Here is a 27,907-nt window from a genome sequence, read left to right as displayed (position 1 = left end):
ATATCTGGGCTAAACATCGAAAAACTCTGCAGTGCTCACACCTCAAAAACACAAATACTGCTCGAGCTGCTTGGTCCCAGCTGTCGGCCACTTCTTGTGCAATTCTCTCGTTTATTGACTACTACAGACGTTGACAATGGTGTGGGACCATGATGTCAGGAAACCAGGAGGAAGCAAAATAAATTATAGTTATATATATATAATAAGGAGGCACTTGCGTACGTGAGGCCATGGACCTGGTGGGTCCCCATTGTCATCCTCTCCAAGTAAAGTCATCTCCTCGCCCGCGCGCGCTTTCTGCCCGAAACAGTCAGCGCCGCCCGCCCCGCTTCCCGGTGCAGGCGATTGCTCCGCCTTCAAACGACACAAGTGCCGGCCGTCCGTCCATCTGCCGCCCACATTAATGATACGCGGTTGCCAAGGCGGCTACTCCGGCGCCACACGTCTGTCCCTCCGCCCGCCCACTATTGCTATATAAACTGCTGCGCCGGCCATAGCCGCAGTCATCCGCATCCGTTCCCTTTCTCCTATCCACACCACTACTGCCCACCATGGCTTCCTCGCGCTCCAGCGCTCTTCGGGATGGGCGGACGACGGACCACAAGGAGATGGCAGCCATTGCTGCCGACCGGCTGGCCGGCAGGCAGCCGGAGGACGACGACGTCCCAATGGAGAACATGGTAGTCGACGATCCGGCGCCAACCCCCTCCTCCGCGCCATCCTCGCCGGTGCATTGCACCATGACCATCGGCGAGGCCCGTGCCCAATATATGGACAGGGTGAGGCAGATGCGTGAGGAGCAGTTCCGGGAGGCGCAGGCCGACGCCGCCTACAACCACCATCTCCTCCAGGAGCACCTGCAGGCGGAGGAACAGATCGCCGCGGAGCGGGCGGAGCAGGAGGCGCTGCTCGATTCGTACCGCTCCGCCCTCAAGGGCCGCCTCGAGCGATGGCGGTACCGCATGCGGGTGGCGGAGGCTGCGGCCGCCTGCAAAGAGGCTAGCAAAGAGGGCGATGAAGCGGGCGAGGCGCTGTTTGGCGAGACCGAGGACGAGGCAGAGGACAATGCCGACTCCGACGAGTCCCCGCTCCGCTGGCGTCGACGAGGCACTGCTCCGCCGAGGCCCCGCGGCGCCAACAACGAGGCAGAGGACACTGCCGGCTCTGTCGAGGCCCCGCCCCGCCAACAACGAGGCAGAGGACATCGCCGGCTCAGCCGAGGCCCCACCCTGCCGGCAACGTGGGGGAGGATTTCCACCGCTCCGCTGAGGCGCCGCCCGCCGGCAACGAGATAGAGGACATCGCCGGCTCCGCCGAGGCCCCGCCCCACTGCCAACGAGGCCGCGCCACACAGAAAACAAGGAAGAGTAGAACATGGTAGGTCGCCGCTGCTCGGGTCCAAGTAAGGCCACCGCTGCTACCCTCCGGTTGAAGCCAAGCTAGGCGGGTTGACCATTGACGGCCGGTTAGCTTCTTGGCGGCAACGTGGAGTCAGAGAGCTGCGCTGGAGAAGAACGCTGCTTCTACTTAACTGCTGGTGCAGTTGGCTGACTGACACGTGGGCCCAACAGGCCACATGTCAGTTACGCAACTGCACCTGCAGTTAAGTCACTGAAGCTTCTGTTCGGCTCAGCGGGACACAGGTGGGTAGCTTCGGTTAATTAATTATACCTCCAGCGCACCCCTTTTTAGTTGAAGAATGTATGAAATGTAATGAAATCTGGCATGTTTATATGAAATCCGACCGTGTATGAATGAATTTATTTCGATTAGTTCGAATTCCTGTATCACTGGCATTGGATGAACATGCAAAACAATACGTACTAGCATTATTCCCAGGGTGATCACCTCGTTTGCAGCAGTTTCACATGTACTCCCTCCGGTCATTTCTAGTCTGCATACAAGTTTTGTCTGCAGTCAAAGTATCTCTACTTTGACCAATCTTATACAAAAAAGTATGCACGTTCACAATGTGCAAAGTAAAAAGGAACAGAAGGAGTAGAAAGAGTTTGAGCAGCTTTTTAGCGTTTCGGTACATTGCAATCAATAGAGAACATTCAAAACAATCGATGATTATGCATCTCAGCGACTCACATGTCAGAGGCAATATTTACTTCACAACTAAAGAATAAAGAAAAAATTGATCGACGCTGCTGACAGCAAAGGGCGTCCCATTCGAAAATATCAAATGCATGTCTTGTTAAAATCAATGAGCAAAATTTGACAAGGTTGTCCCATTCCAAAATATCAAATGCCTACGATTGTGGAATGGGCAGGGTTTGCCATCAGTTCGGACATTGACATGGCACCTCGTGCTAAATAAACCAGCTGTTCTTTTTGTGCAGTTCCACCAAAATCAACCAAATTCGCGCGTAGCTTGTATGATTTCGCCCTTATATGTTGCAACGCCTTGAACTTATTGGCACCTCCTTTCTTGTGGTGGAAATGAATGATTTGATGTATTCATGAACATTTTGTGCAGTTCCCATTGAAATCAAGCTGAGCACCCCTGTTTGCACAAATACAAAAAAGTGATTAGTATAAAGCAAACTGTACTATGAATTGATAGTTTCAACAGGCACATACATGGTCCATGTAGAGCACACTTTTAGAAAAATGGAACTCACCAGAAAGAATCCTAGAACAACATTGTACTCGCGCATCACAGCAAAAAAATGGAGATTTGTCAGTCCTTCTGAGCTGAAGTTAGTTTGGTCTTGTGGGGAGTAATGTAACCATCCTTCAACTGCTCCTTCTGATGAGAAGATAGACAGGGCTTCTTCATCCTGGCATAATCGGAACTAGTCACTTCACGTACTCCATATTTTTCTTCAGAGGAAGAAGATCCTGTTGTGCAAAGACAAGAGGACTACTAAATGCTATCATCCCTGTTTGCTCGAAAAAAAGGAAAGGAAATATTTAAAACAGCACAGATGAAGCACTTCTCAAGGACAATACCACTTTTTCATGACAGTATCTAAACAGTAGCACAACACCAATAGAGATGACAAAGCTCAATCATATGGATGAAATCAGTGGGCGAGTACCAACATTTGTCACGAGGCTTATTGTGTAGAGCATACAGATGAAGCACTTCTCCGGAACCATCTGTTGCTATCTACGGTGGTGGCCATGCTTACTATATACTCCTCGATTAGTTTAATGTTTCCAACATCTTCTTGTGCAGTTCCACTAAAATATATGGTATCTTCAAAGAAGATCCCTGTTTGCACAAGTAGAGATAATTACATATTACATTAAGAGTGGCATCAAATCAGTGGCAAAACAATTTCTCGTTCCAGCCATAGCAATAAATTAAGATGCAAAAATATATCATTACTTGTGTCGTCACAGTTCCAGTGCTTCATTACAGCACCGGGAGTTGATTTTGTTTTTCTTCCGCTTGTTCTTCCCCTTCATCACTTGGTTCAATAACAGACAAGCTTCGCCTTCAATGTAAGATTTGGCATGTCAATTAGGGAGCATAAGTATAGTACTAAACTTAATTTTCGGATGAAAGTGGCAAAATACAGGCCAGCAGTTGTGAAATATCCTTATCTTACCTCAATGGGATATTACGGTGCACATACAGATTGGAAGCCTTGTCTCCATTTGTGCAGTTCACTAAAATCAAGCAACATTATCGTATAAGTAGCACAACATATGAAAGCACACTGCAGAATCATGTGAAAGAAGGCTAGTACTGACCTCTCATGATGCGGAATTCAAACAACTCACAAGAAGAAGATCTGAACCAAATTCGCCTTAACGGATAGGAAGTAAGATCTCCTCTTGTGCAGTTCCACTAAGATCAAGCAATCAAGCAACGTTGTCGGTGTGACATTTTGGTTGAACTGCACAAAACACTCTTAAAACAAAAGTGTTTTGTGCAGTGCAACAAAAGGTCACAATGGCAACGAGGTGAAGTAGATAACCCTGTTTACACAGAGGTGCAAAGGAAACAATTAGTGGTCAATAACGGTGGATGACACAGAAGCCAACAAAAAGAAGCATCTACCTTATCTAAATGGGAAAGAAAGCAAGACAGTAGCATTTCTCAAACGGTGGCATTGATTAATATTAACATAGAGATTATATTAACAATAAAATTTGTTAAACATGTAATTTGCTTTTAACTGTGGCATTGCATCAATTTTCCAGCGGCATTATTAGAGGGTGTTTGTTTACAGGGACATTTTGGTGTAGGGACTAAAAAACTCCGTGTCAGTCCCATCTAAACCAAACAGGAGGGACTTTTAGGGACTAAAAGTGGGTATTTGGGACTAAAGAAAGAAGACCCCGAGGGAGTCTTTTTGGGACTTTTTCCAACAGTTTCCCCTGCCACAAATCGCACCTTGTCTCTATTAGTTCATTACTAGGGGTAACATGGTATTTTAGCATGTCATTTAATAACCTCTAGTCCATGTTTAGTCCCTGGAACCAAGCAGGTAGGGACTAGGGAGTTTTTAACCAAACAGGGCCTTAGATTAACAACAGCAAATGAGTTGCACGGGACAGTGGACGCACCAGCACCATGTGCATCTACCGATGTACTGTGGTCATGCACAGTCTGTTGCAACAAAGAACAAACAACCAAGGAGCATATTTGTGTTGGTCCCAGTTTTGTTATCTTTAGACACCTTTCCCTATGTGAGCGCAGCAAATCTAGTCCTGCTCAAACTCTACAGCCTTGTCCCTTCCTTTCCTTTTTGAACTAGTACTTTCGCCCCTTCCTTTCCTCTTTGAACCACGTCCTAGATTTATGCGATACAACTTTCCCCACAACTTTCCCCCATTCCTTTCCTCTTTGAACCACGTCAAAGATTCATGCTATACAACTTTCCCCCTTCATTTCCTCTTTGAACCACGTCCTAGATTCATGCTATATACAACTTTTCCCACTACTTTCCCCCACTCCTTTCCTCTTTGAACCACGTCCTAGATTCATGGTATATATGCAGCTAGAGCAATGCATGTGGAGTAAGTAAATTATACCTTAAGGTTCTTGGGGCGTGGTTCGGTGGGCGACGGGACGGCGGCGAAGAAGAAGGGGTCGGAGGCCCTCCCGCGCCGCCGCTGGGTGGAAAGTGAACAGCTGCGCCGGTAGTCCCTCGCCGACGGCGACAGCGTTAAGCCTCCTTCCCTTCCCGGCGGACGGATCCTGCCGGCTCTTTGAGCAGCAGTGAGGGGAGAGAGAGGCCAACGAAGTCTTGTTTAGATCTGGAGAGGGCGAGAGAGTGTGAAGAGAGCAACTACAAGTGCTGAGGCTCCAGCGGGAGGGGGCGAGAGAGTGTGAAGAGAGCAACTACAAGCGCTGAGGCTCCAGCGTGTATATATATACTGGAGAGAGAGTGTGAAGCGTGCAAACCCTAGAAAACAGTTTGACCAGTCAAAGAATCCTCCTGGCATAAATTATGCTCAAGTGTAGTTATCGAACCCGAGACCTCAAGTTTGATGAGCGAACAGGCTAACCAGCTACACAACCCTCCCGTTATGTTCAACGAGAGGGAAATAACCTTTTATACATTCCTGCATTCGTGTGACAAGCATGCCGTGTTTTGTGTGTGTGTGTGTGTGTGGGAGTCATTGGGATTTCAATCATAATCGTGTCATGTGGCTTTGGTGGTAAGACTATCCACAGTGGTGCAGAAATAATGCAGCCTTATTCACCTTACCTCTCTCCACGTAGTACGTTGGGCCCCACCAGTCAGAGGGTGAAACAAACAAATTAATAAGAAAAATTAAAAGCGCCAGCGGTGTATCTTACCTCACACATCTCGCTACTGCTCGGGAACACTGTCCAATTGATCCCTCTGTTCGCTCACGTACTATTTTAAGTGAATCCTTATTATAACATGCACACAAATTTTGGGCACTTGTATTCGACTTAAGTCAGTGTGCCACCGTATCTCGTATACTTACTACTCCCTCCGTCTAGGTGTAATAAGTCACGTTAGAAGGTGCAACGGGACCAAGGTGCGTGCGTGTGCGTGTGTGTGTGTGTTTAACAGCATGTGTGTGTTAGAGAGCGACAGATCGACCTACTCCTACAGAGAGATGTTGTGTAGTGTATGATTTTAGCCGCGAGAGTCGGTGCATCCTCTTGTTTTCGGGCGTGTCCGGTAGGGACATGCGGACAACTGCCACACCCGCTCCTGACCAGCCTGGCCCACCCAAAGCCCCTCCATCGCCCGCGCGCGCTTCCCGCCTGAAACGGTCAACGCCGCTCCAAAGAATCGGTGCCGCATTCATGCCCGGGCAGAGTGGACGCGACCGCTCACTGGCGCAAGAGTGATGGTTGCTTCGTTCGTCCAACTTACTGCTGGGTCTATGTGATTTGACGGCTCATTGGTCTTTATTACTGAGGTGGTAGGACTGCTGGATGTCCCACGCTTTCGGCAAAAGGAGGTACTACAACTAGATTACAATTTTCTCCATTCTTACAGCAGAGGCGTGCAAGAGCAGTGAAAACACGCAGGCTCGGTGATTACATGGCCCACCTCACACTATCACCGTGCGACACCTAACTCTTTACATAGTACTCCCTCCGTTCCTAAATATTACTAGATGAGTCCATGCAGTCCCTAGCCCTTGAACCGTGAACCCTGACCATGCTTCAATTTGCTGGAAACGTTCGAGCTTCCTAATAAATGAAGTTTGCAACCTTTTGACCATCGGATCATTTTGTGCAGTTTCACCAAAATCGAGATGAGCATCCCTGTGGCAAAGAAATTGAAGAAGCGTGATTAGAATAAGATTACTGGGACTAGTTGATGAGACATAAACTCATCACAAATACAGTACCTAGAAGCCAGTAGAGGTATGTGCGAGGCAAAGAAGTAGAGAAATATCCACAGGGAGTGATGTGGGCAGCTGGAGCAGTGGTGCAAGCCGGCTGTAAAGGGAGTTGTACCTGAGGGACGTAGCTCAACCTTGAGGAGGGCGGCGGGAGGCGGCAACTGCCCACGTCGCGGCAGTGAGCAAGGGACGAAGGCAACCTCACCGGCTTTGTGAGAGAGAACGGCGGGGACCCCTGATCGGGACGTGCCGACAGTGGGTTTTCGCCGTCGGCGACGGCCACCGCATCTACACTAAGCATCCACCCCTTCCCCAAGCGGACGTGATCCGCCGGGATGTTAGAGATGTGGCCACAGTCGTTTTGTGCGAGAGAGTGTGAAGAGAGCAACCCCAGCAAGCAACCGTGTAGGCTGGCCCGTCCTGACTATCTATATAGTGGAGCGGTTTCCTTTTCTCTCCATATGAACCTATCATATTGCGTACGTGCCACTGAAGAAAAAAAACTTTATTTATAAATGACGTGGCACCTACTACTCGTTCTCCTATAACCTTGCGCTTGGCATCTCCAAAATATTAACCTTGCGATTGGCTCTTCGCCTCTTCGGGAAGTCGAGCAATAATGGTAGTGCAGTATATATCGTTCTGGCTATATAAGACCGAATGAATTGCTGCACGTCCACCACGTGGGCGAGGGTCGAGGGGCGAGGGAGAGTGCTACATACGGAGAAAAATGAGTGAATCTACACTCTAAAATACGTCTATATACATCAGTGTTTGGAGTATGTACTAGTAGTTCATATTGAAATCTACTAAAGGACATATATATTCCAAACAATATGATATAATCTCTATAACCAAGGTAGTAGGGACGAGGAGTAAACGGAGGGAGTAGTAAATTTTTCTCCTCGTCCTGCGAGCCACCGCGCGCATGGGCGAGGGAGCGGGCGTAAGGCGGAGCAAGCTTCACCTCATCCTGCGAGCCACCGCGCCCGTGGGCGGGGGAGACGGCGTACTAAGCAAGCTTCTCCTCGTTCTGCGAGTTGACGGGACACATCAAAAGTACTCCAGTGTATAGAGCCTTGCCTCTAAGGTAGGCCCCACATGGTTTGCCTCTTTTTTTAACATAACACGTCAAGTCGCAATTTGTTTGTTCACCCGTGGTAGACGATCCTCCCTCCACCAAGTGGACAACTAGTACACGTGCCAAATTACCACGTGGGCTGCCTTTTTCGTACAGAAATGAGCTCCACCGTGTACCCGCGCGGGTGTGGTTGGGAAAGAGACGGGAGTACGTGCGCCGTGCATGCACCTCTTCTCTTCGTGCACGTCCCCCACCTACGTGGGTGTGTGTGAGAGATACAAACCGCATTCGTGAGTGTTTTTTGTTTTGGGGTGGGGGTGGGGTGGGGGTTGATTTCGTGAATTATTTGTGGGAATATGTGTCGATGACATCTCAAACAAAATTTTGCATGCAATGTGTGTGAAATGGAGGCCTATCCATATCATACATAGAGGGTCGGGCAATCCACGAGAAGAGAGGGAGGGGTCATAGCTATCGATAGAGTCGAAGAGAGGATCAAGTGGGTGGGTGCGAGATCGATGAAGAGAGCCATCGAAATTGTGTGTGTGTGCAAGTCAAAGATATAGGGCGACTGGCCTACCGGAACGTTAGAGGGCACATGTCAAGTTTGTGTGTGGCAGGGAGACATGACTAGAGCGCTCGATGTATCGGTGTGTGTGGGGGGGAGGGGGTGGGGGAGGGGTAGGCAGAGGCCTAACTATAGAGGTAGAACGACTCGTATATGTGTTTAGAAGGAGAGACCCAGCTATGTCTTGAGGGAGATCGGTCGAGATCCATACATAACTGAAGGACAGGAAATATGATGGGACAGAGAGAGAGAGAGGAGAGAGGGAGGGAGGGAGAGGGGTACAGTGCTGGATGGGTGATGGAGTTGCTTCTCGAAGATGGTGGGAGAGGCCTACTAGACAAACTGAGGGTGGAACTGCAATGTTATCAATAAGAGTGGGGATGTGTTTCTGTGTGTGCCTGTGTGTGATAGATCTGTCGGGACGCATCCATGGATGATGAAGGGGAACCATGTGTTTGGCAAGCGAACCTAACTAGATCGGTAGATCAATTGTTGTTTGTCGGAGGAAGGGAGAGACACAACTAATGAGGTAGATCGATTGACGTGTGGGTAAAAACGAGTTATAAGGACCTACCTAGCTATATGTATAGCGAGAGATCGGTCGGTGTACGTCCATTTGTTAGAGGCAAATAAGGCCCAGCGAGACGGATAGACAGAGAGAATGGAGCTAGGAGGTGGTGCAAGAGGCCCAACTACTAGCTAGATAGGGGGAGGAGTGTGCGGTTGTGAGATCGATGAAAAGAGGGGCGAGAGTTTACACGTGTGTCTGACCGTATGAGAGACACGAGGCAAGGACACATAAAGGAGGAGATTGAAGGTGTGTGTGTATGGTGTAGGCAGGCATTGTTGGAGAGTTTTATCGATCGGTGTGTGTCGGAAAGGAGTCGTGGAGACTCTGGGAGAACGACCTAAAGAAAAAAATGAATGTGCCCGGTGGATAGAATGCCGAGGGAGGGGGAGGGCGAGGAGGGCGTGTGCATGCACGAGAGAAAGTTAGTGGTAGCTACAAAGGTTAGAGGATTGTGTGGGTGTAAGAGACTAACAAAGATCATAATTTGATATGAAAGCGGATTCATATATTTGAATAGGAGATCATAGTGTTTTAAACATTGCATGCATGAATATAGCGGTGATACACGTGCTGTGCACATGTTATACCATAATGTGATAATGCATGGCGTTTGCAACTCACAGCTAAATGCCGAACAATCTAAACCATACTATACATCAAACAATCTCACATTTTATTTGAATTTGTGATAATGTGTGGCGTTTGCAGCTTACAACTAAATATCGAACAATCTAAACAATACTATATATCGAACATTCTCACATTTTATTTGAATTTGTGGTAATGTGTGGTGTTTGCAACTCACATCTAAATACTTGTAGGCGTAGGGGGCGGGGCCCCATACATAATGTGATAAACACATTATACATATGAGACATGGTTTAGATTATGAAGATCTAGCTAGAGCTAGAAATGTAATGTGATTTGAAATCAAAATAAAGTGGATTCAAAAAATCTAGTTCGAGTTCATATAGTACACATAGTTCATATGTAACTCGAGACTAATCATGTGGTGTGTTGTGAAGATAATACACAAACGATGGTTTAACTTGACAATAATGATGATTGTAGATCTTATTAAAACAGAGAAACGAATTCAAATGCTTTGACTTCACAACAATCATTACTGTAGATCTTATTCAAATAGAGAAACGAATTCAAATTTAGTTCATATTGAAGCGGTAGTATATACGTTTGGAATGCACTAAAACGTTCATTTGAGTAGTAGGTTGCATGCATTATACACGTAGCGAAATATTTTAATTGAACATAACATGAATTCAAAGTTTTGAATGACATTTGTAGTGCGCATTGATTTGGTACAGTACACGTTAGGCTTGTCCGGAAATTTCAACCCGCGCCTTGTTAGCCCGAAATATTTAAGATATATCTTTGTCTCGTTGTGCTCCGACAACTCCCTCCATCTCAACCCGCGCCTTGCTATTCTGAAATTACAACGCGCGCGAAAACTCCCACCTCCTGTGAAATCCCGACACGCGAAATGCCCGTGGTACCCCTGAACCGAAAGAACCGCCTCAAATCGGTGGGGGTACTTTCGTAACTTACCCCACATTTCGGACAAGCGTGTCTCTAAGCCATGGTTCCCCACTGCCATCCCATCCGCCCACCCATTCGTACACCGAGGCCGCGAAAACCCGCGACGAAACCCCACACCCTGCTCCATCCGCCACCCAGCCGGAGCCTCTTCCCCGACGACGTCGTCCACAGCAACACCTCGACGTCCCTCATCCACCGTACCGGATGAGGATCCGTCGTCGATCTCATCGTCCCGCCGGTTCAGCCACCCCGTCCTCCACCTCCAAGGAGCTGCCCCGACGTTCCCCTCGTCTTTCGCGCTACCTCCATTCCCACACCGCTGTCTTCACCTGCACCACCGAAAAAGCATCATCATCACCGTTTCCTCGGATGAAGTTGCGGCCTAATCGGCGCCACCAAAGAGGTTGTACACTAATCGCCGCATTTTCTTCTTGATTCGAGCTCACGGTGCTGCCGGCGCTCGGTCCCGAGCTGACACGGCACGGCTCCATCCACGGCGGCGTCGCCGGCCACTTCCTCCACGGCGTCGCTCCCTCGGCGGCGACGTCCACATCAGTAGGAGCTGCTGCTGCTTTAGCTCTCGGTCGCGCTGCTGCTCTGCTCTTGCTCTCGGTCCCCTGCCTGGTCTGCTCTTGCTATTGCTCTTGCTCGCGCTGCTGCTCTCGCTCTTGCTCTTGCTTGCGATGCTGCTCCGATTTAGCTACACTTCAGTCGACTGAATCGACTTTTGGGTCAGTCGATTTTCAGGGGGTGGGGGGGGCTCGCCGGGGTGAAGGAAGAACCAGCCGCAGCGGGGAGGGGGGCTCGCCGGAGAGGTACCCTACTATCTATCTTAGGGTTCAGGATGGGGGCAGTGGTCGCCGGCAGTGGCGGGGCGTTGGCGGGGCGGTGGCGTGGGGATCGCCAGAGAAAAAGCTCGGCAAGGGGGGCCTAGAGGGATGGCCGGGGCGGCGGCGGACCGGCGGTGGGGAGTGTTTTCGGGGCGGGCGGGGCGGCGCACCGCCGGCCGCGAGCGGCGGGGGGCTGCTGTTTGGCCGGTGGTGGCTGGCGGCTCAGGGGGGTGGAGGTTGAAGATGAACCGCAGGCCCTTGATTTCGTATCCAACGGCTGCAAAATCGACTGACCAGAGATGAAAAAGTCAGTCGACCGACGTGTAGCCTCACCTTGCTAGTGCGTTCAGTTTCGACAGCAAAATTCAGTTTTGACAGCAAAATTCAGTTTCGACAGTTAAGTTCAGTTTCGACAGTTAAGTTCAGAGATGAGCGGCTGATGTATTTTACATCTAGCACTTTGTGGATATGTATTTTACGTCATGTATTGGAGATGTTATTAGAATTCCACTCAGGTTAACGTTGTTCATTGTCTCTCTTGTCCTGCTTCAGCCTCAGCGTCGTACAACTCACCGGAGCTGCTCCAACGACAAAACCCTCCATCACAGCGGAACAGTACCTCGGGCTCCATCTCCAGACGCCTAAGATCTTCTTCCCCTCCTCCGACAGCAAAGTCAGCCGGAGCATCCTCACCGGCCAACCCAATCACGCTGAGATCGACATGGCTTCGCCAAAGAGGTTGTACACTTGTTGCATCTCTTTTTTACTCTACATGTTATATATATTGTCCACTGAGCACACAGATTTGTTCCTTTAGTGTCTCCTTGAAAGAAAAAACGTAGGAATTTTAATTTTCACTTGTCCTCCTTTTCAAATTCCTATTCATGAAGCACAAGACTAAGAGATAGTAGCATAATAGCATTATAACCGTACATTTTCTTGTGGTTTGACTTAATCTCACCATGCTTCTTTGCATCCTGTGATCTTCCAATTGTTGTGAATCAAACACCCAGATTGGCAGAAATCCTGTGTTTTTAAATTCTCTGTTTTGCACGTGCATTCCTATCCTATTCCTGTCTATTTCCTATCCCTGCATTGTTGGAATCCTCCAATTCAAACGAGTCCTTACAGAGTTACTTCTCTTACAGATAGTTGTCAAAGAAAACCTTGCGTGGTTTGTCCCGCTCCTGCTGCGCCGTCGTCCACCCCAGCTCAGCCGCTCCAACGATAGAAGGGTCCAGCACAGCAGGGATCCGGCCTCCAGACTGTCTTTCGCCGCCTCAGATCTTCTTCCCCGCCGCTGGCAGCCATGAAAACTGCATTACCATCATCAACCGAGCAGATGACCTCGAGGACTACACGGGTCCGCAAGAGAGGTCGCACTCTTTCGTGTCTGCTTACGTTATGCATCGCTTAATATTACATGCTACTTTATCGTCCTGTTCACCGATTAGACTCTGAGTCAGCTCCAAACTAATGGTCAAACTTGAGTTTTTAAATGGTTGTGGGGTACATATCGGGGCCGCTATCAATAGTATCTATCTACTATCTGGTTAATCTCCGGTGTCTACTATGAGTTTCATGTTGGGTGGGAAACAAACAGTAAAGAAGCCATTATTTGTATTTTTTAACTGAAGCCATTATCTGCCTGCTATTATTGGTTTTGGGTCTATCCACAGGTTGCTACCATCACTCTGGATTTCTGCATGCACTCCTTACATAATCTCACTATGTTTTATTCCTATGCATGATAGTTATTGTAAACAATGGAACTGAACATGTAGAGCAAAAGAGACGAGCCTTGCGTGGCAATAAAATTTCATGCAGACGTCGCTCCATGGTAGGCGCAAAGGCAGCCCCCCCTCCACGCATTTCGGATTGTAATCGAGAGGAAGATATCTGTTCTGGGGGGGATTCAGAAGGAGAAGACAACTCCTATTTACTCCCTGAGGTCTTCGCTATAACTTGGCATGCTGATGTTGGTTATATCATGCATATGGTGTCTTGCATTGCTTACTTTATACATCAAATATGTCATCTGCTTAGTTTAGACATCCTTTGTGCGAATGCCATCTGTTTAGTTTATTCATCGTTTATGTGAATTATGCAACGCCATCTTGTTTAGCCAGGCATCATATATGTGAATTTTGCAATGCCATCCTGCTTAGCCAGTCATCTTATATGTAAATTATATCAGGCCATCCTTTTTTTGTTACATATTACATTTGTCAACAATGTTAGTACATTCAACTGCTCTTCGTGTGCATCAGCCATTTGACACGGTGATGGCAAATTCTGGAGTGAAAACAAGGTCTTCAGAGCAGACTATGCTATCTGACGAAGCGCATAACTCGCTGGTTACGGATAGCTCCTCAGAGGAGGATTCAGAGACAGATGACCAGTCCTATTCCCCCCCCCCCCGAGGTGTATGCTCTAACTTGGCAGGGTTATGTTGCTCATATCGTGCGTATGGTGTCTCGCATTGCTATGTCATTTCATTAGTTTAGACATGCTTTGTGTGAATGCCACCTGTTCAGTGTCTAATTACCATATATGTGAATTATGCATTGTCATCTTGTTGCAAGACATTATATATGTGAATTATACAATGCTATCTTGTTGCAAAGGCATTATATATGTGAATTATGCAATGCCATGCTGTTTAGCCAATCATCATGTATGTGAATTATATCATGCTATCATTTTTTTGTATTACGTGTTCCATTTGTCGACAACGTTTGTATATTCAACTACTCTTCCTGTGCATCAGCCATTTCAAGCGGTGATGGAAGTATCTGGAGTGAAAACAAGGTATTCAGAGCAGACAATGCTACCTGCTGAAGCACACATCTTGCTGGTTAAAGAGAGCTCCTCAGAGGAGGATTCAGAGACTGATGACCAGTCCTATTTCCCCCCTGAGGTCTATGCTCAAACTTGGCAGGGTATATTACCCATGTCATGCATGTTGTCTTGCATTGCTTAGTTTTTACATCATATATGGATTGCCATCTGCTTACTTGCTTACTATATAAATCATATATTTGAATTATATCATGCCATCATGTTTACATAGTACATACACATCATCTATCTATATTATGGCATGGCAACCCATTTAATAAAGACATCATCTAGTTATATCATCTCATCCTGTTTAGTGTTTACAGTCATCATATTTTGAATTGTGGCATTCTATCCGTGAATGTATGTGAATTATGGCATGCCAACCTATTTAATAAACACATTATATAGTTATGTCATGTCATCCTGTTTACATAGTCTCATATTTTGAACTATGTCTTTCCATCTTTTTTAGTTAGCCATCATAATGTGAAATTGTGTCATGCTATCCTGTTTAGTTAGCCATCATATATGTGAAATTGTGTCATGCTATCCTGTTTGGTTACACAACATAAATATGAATTATTTCATGCCCTCTTTTATTCCCCACTATCCATTGCACATGTCTATCATACAATGTCTATACTTTCAATTACTTTTCTTGTTTATCAGCCATTTGAATTGGAGAGCGTGATGGCAGTATCTAAGGGAGTAACAACACGGTCTTCAGAAAAGATACTGCTACCAGTTGATGCAGATAGAACCATGGTTGTACTTGCCCAAGGACCAGATCCACCACACATAACCCAGACTCTCGCAGATTGTACCCCTACCCAGTTGGACAGAGAACCAGCTACACCCCTTCTAACCCCAACCCCGGCAGATAGTAACCCAGTTCCAGTTGACACAGCACCGTCTCCACCACAGAGCACCCAAACACGAGCAGTTAGTAAGGGAACTGCAGTGCCCAAAGCACGAGGACCACCACTCCTAATCCCAACTCAACGCTTAAAGGAGAAGAAGATTTGTTCTCAGGTCAGGTTCTTTAGCTATGGTTCATACTCCTTTGCTCTTGCATTACTGTATTTACTCATACCAACTATTTTCAAATTTGAAGGATGGAATTGCAACTCCAATGGCGCAACAGGTATGTTTTAAACCTGTTTCTTTAACTGGTTTGCTATTGTAACCTGCTATATGTTGATTTCAGCTTCAATTGAATAAACGGTTATGTTCTCATGTCATGCACATTACAAGTGTTGTTATTGCTCTACAGTTACCCACACTTATATTCTGTCTATTCTGCTTTGTCTTGAACAAATATTATTTGAACTGTGTCTCTATCTTGATTTGGCAACAAAAACTAGAATGATATATACCATAAAGTGACCATGGTACATAGATATATGTTTGTTTCATGCTGTTATCCTGTCCACTTTACTACTGAACTCATTTACCAAAATGAGTTTCATATACAACATGGTAAACATGTGATGTGTCTGCTTGTTTCTCTTTTAGAATGCGGACAAAATATTGGAGAACAGTACCGCGTTATCCAATGGTAAAGGAAGTAATGCAGATAAGGTTCAAGATAGTGAGACATCCCTGTTGGTCTCCAAGAAAGCTGATAAAAACTATCTTGACGACAGTGAGGGAACCCAAAAGTCCTGTCTTGATGTAGTGTTCGAGTTACTGGCCACTACTGCTGGCACAAGCTCTTCGAACTCGCTGCCTGAATCAGTTTGTCTTCTTGAGTCTCAACTTCAAGTTGAAAGACATCGATCAGATGTGCTGCGACAGGAAGCTGAAGGACTGAGGAAGTCCCTGCAGAATTCAGATGCATATTTTCTGGTGCAACAGCAAGCGCTGGAGGATTTAAGCGCCAAACAAGAGAAAGTTAATAAGCTTGCTAAGCATCTTGCCAGCATTATGGGTACCCAGGATATTGTTTCTTGAGATCTTCTGAAGTGGTTTCAGTTCTGGATTTGTTTTGCTGCGGCGTTTATTTGCGCTGGTCGCCAACTTTGACAACCAGTGTATATGATATACTGCTTTGTTCCCTATATTTGCACTGGTGGCGAACTTTGATGCCCAGTGGATGTAATATGTGTAATAGCCGTGATAGCCTAGCGTTAGTTGCTTGCTTATTTATTTCCTTGTTGTCTTGTTTATTTGTTTGCTTGTAGTCATTGCAGTTCTTTTTCCGCGGTTAGCTAGTGGCTGCAATAACCTATTTTTTAAAACTAGGCCACAATAACCATGGGCTAATATTTACTGTAGTGACACTGGGCCTCCTACTGGCCGTAGAAACAGTGGGCCTTCTACGGGCCGTAGAAACAATGGGCCTTCTACGGGCCGTAGAAACAATGGGCCTTCTGCGGGCCGTATCATCAATGGGCCTTATACGGGTCGTATGATCGATTGGCCAAACATGGGGCAAACAGACCGCATTATGGCCGTAAACGGTCTAGAGTTGGAATCGTCCGTTCATGGGCTGACCATAACGGGCCATCGTTAATAGGCCGTATTTGATGACGCTATAAAAACAGCCCAACGTATTAACGGACCACAAACGGGCCGACTGTAACCACGGGCTGAATTTGGCCCACAAGCAGAAAATGACAGTAACGGGTCGTAAGTAAACGAATGCTGGAAATGAGCCCAAGAATAAATGGGCTCTGAGAAGGCCGAAAGATAACATGGGCTGGAAACGGCCCAACGGAATAACGGGCCGTTAATGGGTATAAAGTGATACACTGTTCATTACGGGCCAGTTTCACCACGGGCCGTTAATGGGTGTAAAGTGATACACTGTTCATTACGGGCCAGTTTCACCACGGGCCGTTAATAGGCCAAGAGTTACATAGGGCCTCATATGGGTCGAAAGACGTCATGGGCCATACATGGGCCAGAAGTGAAAATGGGCTGGAATCATATTGGATGGCCCAGATGACACTGTAGGGCCTAATTCGGATAGGGCGTAACGAGCCTTGGGTTAGCGGGCTGTAAATGGGCTATATGCGAACAGGTCGTTAACAGGCTTTCCATGGGCCGGTCCGCCACCTTTTGACCAAGTCAAACGGGCCGGCCTTTTCACAGGAATGGGCCTCTGTTGGGCCATGCCACGTGTCGACGTATCATAGGCGCCTTCTGTCCAATGAGTGGATGACATCTGTCTCAACGATGAGCCGACACGTGTTTCCTCCAACCAATGATGATTTTACACGTGGAAAATCCCCATTGGTCGGGGCTGTTAACGGGTTATCGGATCCAAAACCCGACCCGATAGCTTAACGGCGTTCCGTTACGGTGGATGCCACGTGTCGGTCACCCTTGACGAAAGCACTTCTGTGACGCGCGATTTATCGTCATGGAAGTGGACACTTCCGTGATGATAATTTTGGTAATGTCATGGAACACTTCTACGACAGCACAGGTATGACTATCTTGATTCTGTCATAAATTTGTCATGGATGTACATGCATGACAAAAAACGCGACCTACTGTGACAAACACGTATCATCACGGAAGTGTATTTTTTTTTGTAGTGTAAGCTTCTGTCACTCTGGCAACCCACCATCTAATTGATAATCCACAATGCATTCCCTTAGGCCCAAATATGGTGAAGTGTCATGTAGTCGACGTTCACATGACACCACTAAGGGAATCACAACATACATACTATCAAAATATCGAACACATATCAAATTCACATGATTACTTGCAACATGATTTCTCACGTGACCTCAAGAACAAAAGTAACTACTCACAAATGATAAACATGCTCATGATCAGAGGAGTATTAAATATCATAATGGGTCTAAACATATAATCTTCCACCAAATAAACCATATAGTAATCAACTACAAGGTGTAATCAACACTACTAGTCACCCATAAGCACCAATCTATAGTTCCGGTAACAAGATTGAACACAAGAGATGAACTAGGGTTTGAGATGAGATGGTGCTGTTGAAGATGTTGATGGAGATTGCCCTCCCCAAGATGGGAGAGTTGTTGGTGATGATGAGGACGATGATTTCCCCCTCCGGGAGGGAAGTTCCCCCGGCGGAATCGCTCCGCCGGAGGGCAAAAGTGCTCCTGCCCAAGTTCCGCCTCGAGACGGCGGCGCTCCGTCCCGAAAGTCCTCTCTTTATTTTTTTCTAGGTCAAAATGACTTATATACCAGAAGATGGGCACCGGAGGTGAGCCGAGGAGGGCACAACCCACCAGGGCGCGCCTGGGCTCCCTGGCGCACCCAGGTGGGTTGTGCCCACCTGGTGGTCCCCCTCTGGTAGTTATTTGCTCCAATAATTATTAAATATTTCATAAAAAAACTCTGTCAAGTTTCAGCTTGTTTGGAGTTGTGCAGATTAGGTGGCCTGACGTAGCTTTTCCAGGTCCAGATTTCCAGCTGCCGAAATTCTCCCTCTTGGTGTGTACCTTGCAAATTATGAGAGAAAAAGCATTAGAATTACTCCAAAAAGCATTATTATGGATAAAACATCATAAATAACAGTAAGAAAACATGATGCAAAATGGACGTATCAGCCTTATACCTAGTTCTTCCTCAATTATGCATACACACTGGTTTAGATCCATACAAATCCTTCCCGGATTCAACAAAACGGTACTCGGGTTCATGCATCTTCGGCCTAAGGCAGCGATCTGTGATTTGGAGTGGTTGGTTTTGAAGAGCTGGTAAAATCACACCCAAACCCTACCCTCGGAATTTATTATTCATACGAGTGTATTTGTGCTCGGGATTAGAGTAACACTTTTGATGTATGAGAGCCTTTAGTGCTACCTGAAGCATAACTTGTTGCATCTCATATATTTGATAATAGGGGAAGAATATTTTAATGGTTTAGTCCGTGGTTTTTACCACAACTTGAAGGCTTTCCACATGATAATCCTTTTTTGGAGGGGGGGCGGACTTCCGATCTATTCATCAACTGTCAAGGTAGTACAAAGAACATTAGAAGTAAAATTTGCATCTAAGTCCGTAGACCACCTAGCGACGTCTACAAGCACTGGAGCGAGCCGAAGGCGCGCCACCGTCATCGCCCCTCCCTCGTCGGAGCCGGGCAAACATTGTTGTAGTAAACAGTCGGAAAGTCGTCGTGTAAAGGCCCCATAGGACCAGTGCACCAGAACAGCAACCGCCACTGATGAAGAGAAACATAGACCGGAAGGATCCAACCTGCAGACACACAGACGTAGACGAACGAAGACCGGATCCACCGAAGATAAACGCCGACCGGATCCCACGAGATCCATCGGAGACAAACCTCCACACACCTTCCGACGATGCTTGAAACATTACCGGGACGGGGGCTAGGCGGGGAGGACCTTATTCTATCTTCAAGAAGCCGATGCCGCCTCGTCTTCTTGAAAATGGCACTCCACGTGATAATCCTGATGTTCATGTGTGTTGATTTTCGGCTGATGTTTTGAGTGGTTCACTTTGTTGACATATAAATTTATTGCCTAGTCTCTTTCATCAGATTGGTTTTTTGGTTGCATTGCCTAGAGCATGCACTTCTACATGGTATTAGAGTTAAGAGGTCTTGAGTTCAAGACCCGGCTCGTGTAATTAAATCACAGCCTACTTTCGGTCTACGTTTAGCCTCTATGCACTTGACCTCAGACACATATGAGTTGTGTTGTTTGAGATGAAGCGTCACGCTGAACAAAGAAAAATATTAAGTTTCGTCCTAACTTTCGACTAATCAAACTTGTTCCATACAAGTTGATGCATATGTTTCCTTTCATGACCGAGAAATGTTCAGGTTACGTTTGTTCCTCCGCAATTTTCAGATTATCTTTAATTGTGTGCCAATAATTCCCAACGTTAGGTTCAACATTACCGTTTTCTGGTTTGAAGGAAGAACGTTTATACTGCAACATTGCCACGGCCGCGCACACACACGCCTCCGTAAGAACAGAGAAAAATCACTAAAAGTTTCAATCATCTTTACAGATATTTTTTTACAGATTTTGCAATCTGGACGCGATCGAGCCACCACACAGTTGCATCATTACGATTCGACACATTATTTTTCTTCTTGTGGTAAGCTAGTAGTAGTAGTAGTTACACTTGTATATAATCCGCCGGCTCACAGCTTGTTGGTCTTGGCCAGGTACACGACGGCGCCGGAGGTGGCCACGGGGATGACGACGTCGTCGGAGAAGGACTTGAGACCGGGGACGACCCTCTTGACGAGGAGCGCGCACATCGGCGCGCCGAAGAGGACCACGAGCACGTCGAAGGCGGCTTTGCCGAAGCTGAAGCTGTGCACCGTGACGAGGTTCTCAGTGATCGTGTGGAACTGACCCTTGGTGAGGTTTACTCCATCCGGTTTCCTAAGAGCCTGCACGAGAGGGAAACAAAATCCTTAATACTCCCTCCGATCCATATTAATTGACATTGGTTTGGTTTAGTATAAAGTTATGATGGCACCGAAACGTTTTCTTTTTAGCCATTTCGAAAGATTTGAAACCAAAGAAAGATACTAAGCTCTGTTGAGAAGCTATGTCAAATAAAGCAGAGGAGCCTCCTTTATTCTAAAAAAGAAGAGGGTATATCTGACCTTGTACACTTCCGCGAGTTTATCTTTTGATGGCATCCTGTACTGCAGCTGCCCTTGTTCCTCACAAAACTGTCTGAAGTGGAATGCAAAATAACAGATAGAAATTGTTAGATATTTTTCTTAAATATAAAACACCATCGATGAGGTTTCAGCTGGCTGAATATGTTTGAAATTCTGAATGGATGAGGAACATTTCGGCATTGACGGCATGCTATGAATCTGACCAAAGGCTATTAGTACTTTCCCGCAAAAAAAAGGCTATTAGTACTACACTACTCCCTTGGGTACACTAGACGTTTTGGACATTGACTCATTTTTCAGAATATAACTTCGACGATTAGTTTGTACTGTAGTATATGTATCACGAACAACAAAATTATTATAATATTCAGAAATCACTTCTTGAAATAAAATCTATACATATGGCTTTCAAGTTCCCAAGCAAAATATTTCAAAGTTTCCGTTGTTTGACTTGAGATAACGTTGTTTTTTTTTCTGCGTGTACCGTTGTACCAAGGGAGTAGTACCTGTTTATACGCATGCGTGAACTTTTAATCCGTAAAGGCGTAGGAATCAAATGAGAATTCCTGCATGTATCCAATAGTAATTCAACTGTAATACTACTAATATGTAGGATGTAGATATACTAAAACAAAATGATGCGTTGTACTAGCAGCTCCCTAGCAACGCTCTCTAACTCTTGAGAAGAAGGCTTACTCGATGAGTTCGAAGATGGCGTGGTAAAACTCATCGAAGGTTTTCGTAGGCTCGACTTTATCATAGTTCTTATCCATAAATTCGATGAGCTGCTCCTTGGCGTTATTATGGTTGGCTACAGCCTTGCCGTCCTTGTCGGCCTTCTGCGTAGCCCGCCCGGCCTCTACCAGAAACATCACTCATGTTAGAAGCAAAACCAGCAAGCATTTGCAAAGATGAATGACCCGAGATCGCGCGACCGGGTAGATAGTGTTCGTCGATGATCATACCTTGCTTTGCCTTGGCGACGGCCTGACCCATTGATCTGATCTTTGCCGACGTAGGAGGGTGGGTTTCCTTCCTGCTGTGGTGAGAAGAAAGGAGGTTTCTTGTGCACATGCAAGCACGGGGGCTGGGGGGGAGTATATGTGGGGGGCGTGCGTGCCGCCGGTGTTCCTTGTGTGAGGCCAAGGCAACGGCGTTGCTCCTCCGGAAAGCAAAGCGGGGGAGGCATCAAGGAAAGGGTCCAACAACAGGACTTGTTCTGGCTCCCGGCGACGCTAGCTTAGGATTCTGTTGCTATAATTGGAGGCGTATCTGAAAGATGAGAATGTTGATTATGGAAACTTGCACGGTCACAAAATCAATATGCCCTTTATAAAGAAGCTGATAAGCAATAGTACTTGCAAGCGGTCTAGTGTACAAAAATGCTGCGCTTTTTAATAACAATAATGGTACAAAATTTTCACAAAACTACAATGCTATACAGACCCAGTGAATTAATCAATGGACTTACACTATACTCATGTCCACAAAATCTCTTCATTCATGCCTAAGATCTTACTGGTCTCCTCGACCAGCCATTTCCAGTTACAAAGATGTACTTCAGAAAGATGAACTGCATGAGAAAGCGTAGCCCCTGAGGGCCTTGATGTACAAATGGAAATGGAGTGCTCTGCCTACGGATCTGGTGTTCGAATTCGATTGTTGAATTCCATGTGGTGGATCAAACATCTGGTTGGGCAGACACCATCCACAAAACTGTGATGCTGCTGCAAGGATAGATGTACTCCAGCCTTTACAGCTTGCTCATATTTTACCAAGTGGTGACTCGTCACCGTGTTCATCCACCAGCCAGAGTTTATGATCACGGAAGCGTTTTATCTTCTTCTCAAACCCTGTTATGTAGTTGTTATGTATAATGACATGCTTGCCCTTTGTCTCCTTGACCCATGTTTTATTCTTGAAATATAGACCTCCAGTTGGAAAAGCGGACTGAGGTAATAGATACACATCCACCTGCAAGCAAATCTTATATTAGTAGTTTTACAAATGACATTATCTGTTGTGGAGGCAGCGATGCAGGAAAATATTCTGAGAAAACAGAATAAAACCCTTTGTCATGCAGCATGACTTAGAGAATGTAAACTAAAACTTAAACGCAGCAACGATATTGATAAAAAAACTGGTAATTATGTTACTCCCTCCGTCCGAAAAACCTTGTCTCAAGCTTGTCTCTCAAATGGATGTATCTAGCACTAACTTGATGCTAGATACATCCATTTGAGGGGCAAGCTTTTTCGGACGGAGGGAGTATGTTTATTGGGAATTTATAAACATATAGGTAACAGTTACGAGCTTCCTTGGAAAGGTTATTACTGAAAAAGTACATTTTAAACATGGCAAAGCTTAGTACAACCAATGCATGTCAACTTAAGTCCACATTAAAGATAACAGTGTAGAAGCTAAAACCATGCCGAAACAGTTACTTGGGTCCACATTTTAGATGAAGTACCACATGGAGATGGAGATGATTAAAACGGATATCGAGCAAAATGGAATCAGTCAAAGTTCAACTTCAACCACCTTCTCATTCAAATTTCAATCTATTAGGTGCCTTTTCATGATGTCGTTAACATATTTGTTGTTGTAATTCAGCATGGCATATGAATGATTAACTAACAATTGTAAGTGTTTCTCAAATTGTTCTCTATCTATCCACTACAGCAACTCCCATAAATGGTTGATGCTTACACAGCGAACTCTATTGTCTAGATAGTAGAAAAGTTGTCGGCAAATGTTCCACCGATAAAATGAGAAGTCCTCAACTCCACATTGCCCAATTGTGCCCCGTCCCAGTAAAATAACATGTACACGTGGATAACAGGACGTTGAGGTTGATAACCTTGGTTCTCTGCTCGAATGCACGGATACTTCATGGACCTAGCGTATCCGTATCGGATACCATATCCAATACGGATTCATCCCCGATACGTGCTGGATACATATCCTTCCGAGTATCCATGAATAGACGATTTAAAATAAAAAAGATACGCTGGTGCGTTTTGGATACGGCCCAGCCACCCAGCCCAGTTAAGAGGGAACCAGTAACCTAGTTCCCCAACACCCCATCCTTTCCCTCCCCACTTCGTTCCTCTCGAGCTCCACAACAGGCGGCGACGGTAACGAGCTCCTCCTCCTTCCTCACTGACTCCGTGTCGTCCTCTTCATCGAATACCCTTCACCCTCAGCCCCTCTCACACAGCACCAAGGTATGCTCTCAGCTCCGATGCTCCTGCAGTAACACCGATGTATGTGTCGCAGCTCACATGCTCGATTAGCAGCTCGAGGGCATGCAGGATCGAGCAGTAGCTCGCTGGAGGCAACCGGTGGTGGCTAATCCGGTGCTCCGTCTCCTCTCTCCTCCCCCTCTCTCATATAAATTTCTATCTAATGGGCAGCTATCCTCCCTACACTACAAGAATATCTGTTTTGGTGTTCTTCTGCATGATATTAATATGTAATCTGTACCTTGGCCATGTTTAGGAAAAAAAATCAAACTAATTTGTTGTTCATACTGCATAGTAAATAACTATTTATCATTATTTTTATTAAATTAGTCAAGCGTATCCCCGTAGTAGCACTTTTCAAAAATGATGAATTTACGTATCCGTATCGGTGCATTCTAGGTTCTCTGGCATTGCCGTGAAGGAGATAAGGCATGCAGGATAGAAGAAAGACTGGAAAGATGACTTCTTGCTAGATCTCAGGAGATCATTACCGCTTAGATATATATAATATCCATCTTCTAGACTGAATACAGACTAATCTTATCTCAGTATCCCAACCTCGCACAACAGAGATTTGAACTGTTCCCTACTAGCCTAGAGACTTCGGTGGATCAAAACTTGAGCACAAGTCAAACATCATTCTGTCCTCTATGAACCTACTATGCCTAGTGCCGTGGCGGTCGCGCAGTGTCCACCTGGACATGAGCTTGATCACTACCTCCCTCCTGTATGAGGCCATGGCGAATCTGGTACGACTCATATGCACGACATCTGACTCGAAACTCTTATCTCTTAGTAACATGACCTTGCACAATAAACAGAATTTAAACCAATCATGACTGGCCTAGGGAGTTTGTTCAACCTAGGACTTGAGCCTGGTTGGACAATTCGAGACACAAAGAAGTGAAGAACTTAAGTCCAAGTTCAACATGACTCCACCTAATGCTGCTACGTCATGTCCCTCAAGGATGCTAGTCTCTCCCTACCGCTTTCCTTGAGATAAAGAAAACACTGGCAAAAAAGATAAGATAACACATAACAACTGCAAGGACACAAGCTCACACAACCGCAATGATGTACATGTAGAGGTATATCCATTTAAGGCACACGGTATATTGATAGTTTGACAAACCGAAATAACACATTAGCACATGGCACCACACAAAAAATTATATATTAGAAGTTTGGAACATCAGTGCTATTTCTAAGGAATGTACAGGAAAGTATTGGTAAAGATTGTGTACATTTTTAAACAAGCCTATATACAATCCAGATTGATATCAAAATTTGAGTTCCTCGGTACTTCAACTGGTCTAGACTACAGAGCATACACGAAAATCAATTTCAACTTTAAGCAGCCCTGAACCCATTGACCAGATAACTCCGTGTCACTAGTTTGTTTAAGCGAAGAAACAAATGCATATGCTCAGTTCAAGCAAATGCAACGAAATAAAGTTCAAATTCAATTGCCACAGAAAACATTTAGACGTTCATGCCTAACCTGCCCAGCAGTCTTTAGTAAAGCCCAGTTGAATGCTGGCTGATCATTTGATTTCGCTTTCCTCGACCAGGGCTGTTCCTTGAGCTCCTCAATCCACTTCCTCATCAACAGCTTTGCCCCTTCTGTTGGCTGCAGGAAGATCATACAGCTGCAAATGTATGGCCGCCCCTTCTTACCTGACGGCGGCAGCGCATGTGAATGATTCAGTGGCTTCACCTGCACCAACAATTTCCACATCATCAAATGCTCTTCCAACAGCCCCAACAACAAACACAACAACTGTACGTACTTCAGTCATGTCGTCCATGAAGTACACGTCGTGGTTGCCGACTAGATATGGAAACGGGTCGGCAAGCCACACCATGTCGACGTCATTGTACATGACGCTGTACCCCAGCTCGAGAATCTGCAGCAGGTGTCGCGGCCGCCGCGAGGTGAAGTTAAAGAAACCCTGCACACAAGAGCAGGCAGAGTCACGCACATGGACATTTCATCAAACAGCTTGGGTTGGTGGTAACCGAGATTTCTCCCCACCTGTGACCCGAACTTGTGAGCGGCCTGGGCATCGGGCGCGGGGGGCACGAGGACGGCGTGGCCGGGCCATGCGGCATTGATGCGCTCGAGGGTCTCGTAGTCCTCGGCGATGACGAGCACCTGGTTAGCGCGGCCGGCGCGGCGGACGCTGATGAGCCAGTTGGAGAGGAAGGGGAGGTACGGCCCGGAGATGGCGGCGAGGATGATGGTGCCGTTGCCGGAGGCCGCGGCGAAGGCGGCGGCGTCTTGGAGCGTGTAGGAGCGCCACGGGGAGGCCGGCGCGGAGTGGCGGGGCGGCCCCCAGGGGAAGAGGAGGGCGAGCAGGAGGAGGAGCGCGAGAAGGGAGAAGAGGTAGGGGAGCGTGAGGAGGGGCAGAGGGCGGGAAGGAGCGGCGTTAGCGGGGCCCGTGGAGACGGGGAGGGAGTCGGCGCCCAGCGGCTTCTGGTGCGGCCGCTGGTGGAGTGACATTGCCGGAGATCGGGGTTTCCGAAGGTGGGGGGCTGGGGCTAGAGCGTGAACTGTGAAGTGGGAGAAGGAAGCACATGTTTCTCCGTTTTCCAGCAAAATACGTACATCTACCGGTCCTCGGGCTGTAGATCTACTTTGGTGCTGCTTTGAGAAGAGTTTTTTCTTGGGAAAATACTTTGAAAAAGTGAAGAAAAAAACACACTCTAGTCGGTGAATTTGTTCGACCATTCCATTTTGATCGATGTATACTCGGAAGTGTAAATTATGAAGCATGGTTGACGAAATATCTCTCGTTATGACCAATGTGCTCGAAACCGACTGTATTCGACAATGTTTCGTACCTGGACACACACCTCACACTGGTACACCGATCAATAAAATCCACAAAGTAACAACAATTTCTTCAGAAGAATTACGAGCTACAACTCCTACACTGGTTGTATTGGTACTTTTCACAAACTGGCGTCAATATTGATCTTGATATAGTCATTAGGGGAAGGTGCCCACAACACATGATCTTTTAACGGTGCATAATCAGCTACAACGCCGGGTCTCGGAGCTCGCGAGGGACTCCTGAAGGAAATATGCCCTAGAGGCAATAATAGAGTTATTATTTATTTCCTTATTTCATGATAAATGTTTATTATTCATGCTAGAATTGTATTAACCGGAAACATAATGCTTGTGTGAATACATAGAAAAACAGAGTGTCACTAGTATGCCTCTACTTGACTAGCTCGTTGATCAAAGATGGTTATGTTTCCTAGCCATTGACATGAGTTGTCATTTGATTAACGGGATCACATCATTAGGAGAATGATGTGATTGACTTGACCCATTCCGTTAGCTTAGCACACGATCGTTTAGTATTCTGCTATTGCTTTCTTCATGACTTATACATGTTCCTATGACTATGAGATTATGCAACTCCCGTTTACCGGAGGGACACTTTGTGTGCTACCAAACGTCACAACGTAACTGGGTGATTATAAAGGTGCTCTACAGGTGTCTCCGAAGGTACTTGTTGGGTTGGCGTATTTCGAGATTAGGATTTATCACTCCGATTGTCGGAGAGGTAACTCTGGGCCCACTCGGTAATGCACATCACTATAAGCCTTGCAAGCATTGCAACTAATGAGTTAGTTGCGAGATGATGTATTACAGAACGAGTAAAGAGACTTGCCGGTAACGAGATTGAACTAGGTATTGAGATACCAACGATCGAATCTCGGGCAAGTAACATACCGATGACAAAGGGAACAACGTATGTTGTTATGCGGTCTGACCGATAAAGATCTTC

General features: G+C 46.3%; 1 pseudogene; it reads right to left on the bottom strand.

Moving 5' to 3' along the window:
• Positions 1–20,186: 20,186 nt before the first annotated feature.
• LOC109761405 (UDP-D-xylose:L-fucose alpha-1,3-D-xylosyltransferase MGP4-like) lies at positions 20,187–26,704 on the bottom strand (annotated as a pseudogene).
• Between the last annotated feature and the right edge of the window lie 1,203 nt (positions 26,705–27,907).

Source organism: Aegilops tauschii, chromosome 1 (assembly GCF_002575655.3).
Source record: "Aegilops tauschii subsp. strangulata cultivar AL8/78 chromosome 1, Aet v6.0, whole genome shotgun sequence".
In the NCBI taxonomy this organism is placed as follows: domain Eukaryota; kingdom Viridiplantae; phylum Streptophyta; class Magnoliopsida; order Poales; family Poaceae; genus Aegilops; species Aegilops tauschii.
This window is presented reverse-complemented; position numbering and strand designations above follow the sequence as displayed.